The sequence below is a fragment of the Neovison vison genome, chromosome 1, assembly GCF_020171115.1.
Source record: "Neovison vison isolate M4711 chromosome 1, ASM_NN_V1, whole genome shotgun sequence".
NCBI classification, from domain to species: domain Eukaryota; kingdom Metazoa; phylum Chordata; class Mammalia; order Carnivora; family Mustelidae; genus Neogale; species Neogale vison.
Genome location: NC_058091.1, coordinates 82,241,380 through 82,247,407, shown reverse-complemented (window position 1 = coordinate 82,247,407; position 6,028 = coordinate 82,241,380).

The following is a 6,028-nucleotide window of genomic DNA, read 5'->3' as shown; positions in this document are numbered from 1 at the left end:
CTTCCACTTAAAAAGTCATTTGTATTCTATACTGAAATCTACACAAATAACGATGCCACATAAAACTGCCACCTGGTTAACTTCCTGCAAATAGAGTAGTTCATGTTATCACATAAGGTGATGACTTCTGGGTACGAAGCTGGTGCTTGCGGTCCTACACTACAGGCTTTTGACTAAGCAATAGAAACAGACTCCAGGTTAAGCAGGAAAGAAAGTGTTGGAAAGATTTGGTCTAGCTCCCAAAATCAAAGGAAAAGCTGAAGAATCTGGAGAGAACAGGGATCAGAAGTACTCCAGGGCCCTAAGCAGAAGGACATAATGGAGAGGCCCTCAGCTTCTTCCAGGTTCTCTGTGTAGAATGAAGAGGTCCCGCTATCATCAGTGTTGTCTTCTCCACATTCATATCTTCAGAAGGAGAGGCCAGTTGGCCTAACTCCGATCTCATATTCACCCTTGGCTGGGAGAGTAGGTCCGGCCTGACAGTCCTAGCAAGACTAAGGGAAAACCAAAAAAGGAATTGTAAACTTTCCCCTTATATAAGGTGGATGTTCCTATCTGAGTTACATTTGGGGTTCCCTGCGTGGACCACAATCCCCACACCCCCTTCCCTTTGATGAACTGCATTCTTTTGAGAGTTGCCTGCCTAGGGATAGAGTTGTGACTGTAGAAAATTTTTTTTCTATCCCTCAACTTATAAATATGATCTATTAGGGTATAAACCTAAAACCCCATCTAAATTGGCTCCTTTTCTAAATGGTAGGAGTCATCTGTTTATTTATTTATTTTTAAACAATTTATTTATTTATTTGACAGAGATCACAAGTAGGCAGAGAGGCAGGCAGAGAGTGGGGGAAGCAGGCTTCCCACTGAGCAGAGCACCCCATGTGGGGCTCCATCCCAGGACCCCGGGATCATGACCTGAGATGAAGGCAGAGGCTTAACCTACTGAGCCACCCAGGTGCCCCCGTTGTATTTATTTTTGAGAGTTTTCCACCAAAATGCTCCTAAAGGCAGAGAAAGTAAATAGTAGAGATTGAACGGATGAGTAATAGGCCTACCAGAAACTTGAACTTTCTCTACAGTGTCATGTTTTCAAATTTTATGGAGAATCTGTATTGCTTTATGTCCACATTTTCTTCTCCCAAAATCTTTATGAAATGGACATTCCTTGAAAAGGAGCTTGATTTTCACTGTGGCTGTTAGTATTCCTTGACACACTGACAGGTATCCCAACTACATAAAGCCCAGAAATACAGAAATAAAGGAACTCATAGATCACTTTTCTTGTTATTGTATGGGTTTCAACTCTTGTAATGTGTCAGACCTACCATTCTGAGAAAAACCAATGATTTGTGATATATAATAATTTTTGCTCACTGTCATTGCCTGGGTATTAATAGTCAGAATTCCCAAGGTATGAGGGCCTTGAGAAAGAATCTAGTCTTTTACAAACTAGATTCAGTCTGAGAATGCAGTCTTAGAGGGGTGAAGTCAAGGTCAAGTTCATAAACATAGAAAATGGCAGAACTAGTACTTGACTGCATCTGTTTTTTGTTTTTGTTTTTTTTTATTTCATCCAGTACTCCTACTACAGAATTTGCTGTTAAGATTCACTTAGGACACTCTCCTCACAAACAATGTCCAGAATACTAGAATGTTCCATTAGATATGTGAATTCATCTGCTTTGGTGATCATAACAAAATATCACAGGCTGGTATTTTCTCACAGTTCTAGAGGCTAGGAAGCCCAAGATTAAGATGTCATCAGCGTTGGTTTCTGGTGAGGCCCCTCTTCCTGGCTTGTAGACCACTGTCTTCTTGCTCACAAGGTCTTTTCTCATGTGCATGTGGGCATGTGCACACTGGGAAAAAGTGAGATATATGGTGTCTCTTCTTCTTTTTTTTAAAGATCTTATTTATTTATTTGACAGAGATCACAAGTAGGCAGAGAGACAGGCAGAGAGAGAAGGAAGCAGACTCTCTGCTGAGCAGACAGCCCAATGTGGGGCTCAATCTCAGGACCCTGGGATCATGACCGGAGCCCAAGGCAGAGGCTTTAACCCACTGAGCCACCCAGGCACCCCATTGTGTCTCTTCTTCTTATGAGGATACCAGTCCTATTGGATTAAGATCCCACACTTATGACCTCATTTAATGTTAATTGCTTCCCTAAAAGTCTTATCTCCAAATACAATCACACTGGGGGTTAGGGCTTAACATAAGAAATGTGGGGGACACAATTCCGTCCATAACAGTATGTATATGTATCTACCCACCTACTTACGCTATCTCAGTTTTGGGCTCTTGATTAAGTTTATTGATAAACTTACAAAAAAAGAAATAAGAAAAAGGTAAAGGCGGGGGAGGACAAAGTAGAAAAGGATTAGGAAACTTTAAAGCCTCGCTATCACACATTTACACTTACCTAGAGCTTTTTAAAGATCAGGTATTTAGCTACTACTCTGAGAAGGCCGCTAGAGGGCAACATTGAGCTACAGGGCAGGTAAAACTCAGAAGAAGGATGACCTATAGACTGAGATGATGCTTCGTGATCTCAGAAGGCCGGTGTAGGTTGAGTGTCACTGGAGTAGGAAAACGGGCCATCATCTTGGGCACAAGGGTCCATTTAATGCCTGAAAAGGGGGATTCTTTGGTGGTAGATAAGGAAAAGAGGAGATAAACTTCCTGAGACTAGGTTTTCCTGTGTTACCTTTTAGTGCCACTACGCCCTTATTCGTAAAGTGGGGACTGTAATACTAGCTCCTTGTGCCAATTCTTCCAAATTGAACCCATCTGAAAGAAAAACATTTTCTTAATTGCCCCCATAATTTGCAAATCTTCCACCCTCTCCAAATGGAGACATTCATTGTTCTATACCCCAGATGCCAATCATGCAGTGGCATAGGTAAATGACGCTTCCTGGGATTACACAGTGGATAGCATGTGTCTCTTCTGAAAGTCTTTTTATTCTCTCACTGCTTTCCTTCTCTGGTTTCAAATTATGTCTGCTTAGACCTGCCAAAAGTCAGAACCGAACCACTGCCTGGTCATAACCCTCCCAGTGGCTGCTCCCTTGGTGATACAAATCCTGGTTGAAGTCTTTAAACTGCCCACTGTAAGGGCTTGATTTTTCTTAGATGAAAGACTATTCTTCCACTCTGCCTTGGGAAAGGGAGTGAGAATAGCCAAAATGAATGAGTAACTGAAACGAATGATCTGAATAGAAGGCACGGATGCTCCTTTCTGGCACACACAGGGTCAAACATAAAAGTACTACTTTTATCAGGGTGGAGAGTCTCATTCAGGAGAATTCTTAGTTTCTACTTGGAAATGCTCAGAATGTATATAAACTTTAAAGAGTTTTTCCCTCACAGACTTTACAACTTTCTGTTATCCCTTTTTTAAAAAAGATTTTATTTATTTATTTGACAGAGAGAGAGGGATCACAAGTAGGCTGAGAGGCAGGCAGAGAGACAGAAGGGGAAGCAGGCTCCCTGCTGAGCAAAGAGCCCAATGCAGGGCTCAATCCCAAGACCCTGAGCCAAAGGCAGAGGCTTAACCCACTGAGCCACCCAGGAGCCCCACGTTCTGTTACCCAGCATATGCAATAGCAGGAACTCTGGACTTGCCTTCTTGAGATGTGTAGGCTTTCTGCTAATGCCTTTGCAAAGGGGCTCACAAGTCTCAAATTCTCTGCTTTGTTGCATCTCTGAATCTCCTCCCCAATTTCATGTGGTTCAAGGACACCCTGGTTTTAGATGGAAAAGTTGTCTCTAAGGCTAATGTTCAAGGACTCTCCTTTCTCTAAAAAAGTCCTTAAAAAAAAAAAAAAGAAGAAGTCCTTTTTCTCCAGTTGATCATTATGTCCCCTCATCAAATAATGTGCTGGTATTGAGGCTGTAACCAAAAATGCTGGTCTCCTCATTATAAAACAACCATGTTGGGGGAGGGGGAGGTCAGTTGATACTTAATGCTTTCATGCCTTTTAAATACAGGCTGTATGGTTTTCACCAGGCCCTAATATCATTATTCTTTTAAAGCCCTGCTGTACCAGAGGTCACTGCTCAGTTCTATCACCATTATTTAGTCAATTAGATATTTTGCTCTTAGCCCAGAGTGCTTAAACAAATGTCCTCATAAATGAGAATCTACCATCTTTACAAGTCAACCAGAAATTCAATGGTTTTCCATCGTATAATGGTGTAGTGAATGTTAAAAATTTGATTCTTACCAGCTTATCAGCCTGAAACTTCAGGGTATGGTAAAAGTGTCCCAAAGCACCGTTTTTAAAGAATGAACTTTGTGGAACTGGTATCATTCTAGTAATAATAAAGGATTATCTTAACAGTGTGATTTAGTAACATTACTAAGATTGTCTCTGAATTCTAAGATTGCCTTTATTCTATATGGTATCTGTTTTTGACAGGGAAGAGCTAGTATGATGGATTTCCCTATCTTTTTTTAAGGTAGAATATTGTTCTCATATTCCTACAGGCTTTCATAAAACACTGTTTTTAAGAATCCAATGCAGAGGATTTTATTTAATAGCCACTATTCAACTTTTAAAACAGTCACTGACAGTTGCCCCTAGAGTGTTCTTATTCTAATTTATCTTGTTTTTGGAAGGATACCTAGGATATAGTTATTCCTTCCCACTTATTCTCTTTCCACAACACAAACCACCCACAAACTGCTACCCTGTGTTGGGTCATTCTTATTGATATTTACAGTTCTCATTTCTGTTTTAGTATTAATTTACCAAGCCCCTTTCTAAAAAAGATTTCACAAATGCCACTGAAAACAACACTGTCTGATAGACAATAAATGTCCATGTATTATATGAAAAGTAGCTCATGATAATTGTTCACTTGGAAATGTAACGAAATTTCAAAATGGATCCCTGTGTTACAGGCTATGTGTATGTTAATTATAATCTATTCTACCAGATCATTTTACAAAGATTACCTTCTCCAAAGGTATCAAGTCAACAGCAATGTTTGTAGAGACCCATTTCTACATGGTCATCAGAATTTACCCTTGGTCTTTACTTTTTGCCAGTCTGGTGAGTGAAAAAACAGTATCTCATTGTTTTGGTTTTCACTCTACGGACTACTTGGGAGGTCGAGCACGTTTTTATATGTTTGTTAGCCTTTGCATTTCCTCTTCTGCTAATGACCTATTCATCCACTTTACCCATTTAAAAAAAAATTCAGGTCTTTGTCTTTTCAAAAAAGCAATTGTAGGATTTCTTCATTTAGTAGGGATATTACCTCTATTTTGCCGGTTATATTATTAACGTTTTCTCCAGGATCATTGCTTTTGTTTTGACTTGGTTTATGATGTTTTTTGTCTTATAAAAAAATTAACCTTTAGATAGTCAAATCAGCTCATCTTCTTTTTTAAAAGATTTTATTTATTTGTTTATTTATTTGAGAGGGAGAGCGAGATTTCAGATCAGGTTGCTCTGGAGAGCAAGAGCACAAGGGGGATGAGGGGCCGAGGGAGAAGCAGACTCCCTGCCGAGCAGGTGGGAGTTTGATCCTGAGATCATGACTTGAGCCAAAGGCACATTTTATATATATATATATGTATATATATACATATATACACATATATACATATATACACACACACACATATATATACATATATATAAAATATGTATATACACTAAGATACATTTTAGTGTATATATGTGTGTTTATACAGTATGTGTATATGTGCATATATATAGCATACACATAAGATATATATCTACTCTGTGGATAGCTATATAACCTGGTGACATATGTGACATATGTTTCTGTATTCTATGTTACTTAGAAGTTTTCTGTGTAACTCATAACAATTAATCAAGTAACCTGATCTAATATTATTTCCAACTGTAAAAGTTAACAAAGGATCTTGGAAATTCTGTTTAAAATGACATACTACAGATCATAGTTAGTGTTGACATACAAAGTTTGTCAGAATTTATGTAGTGCTAAATTGTTGAACATATAATTTTGCATTTTTCTTAATTTTAAAC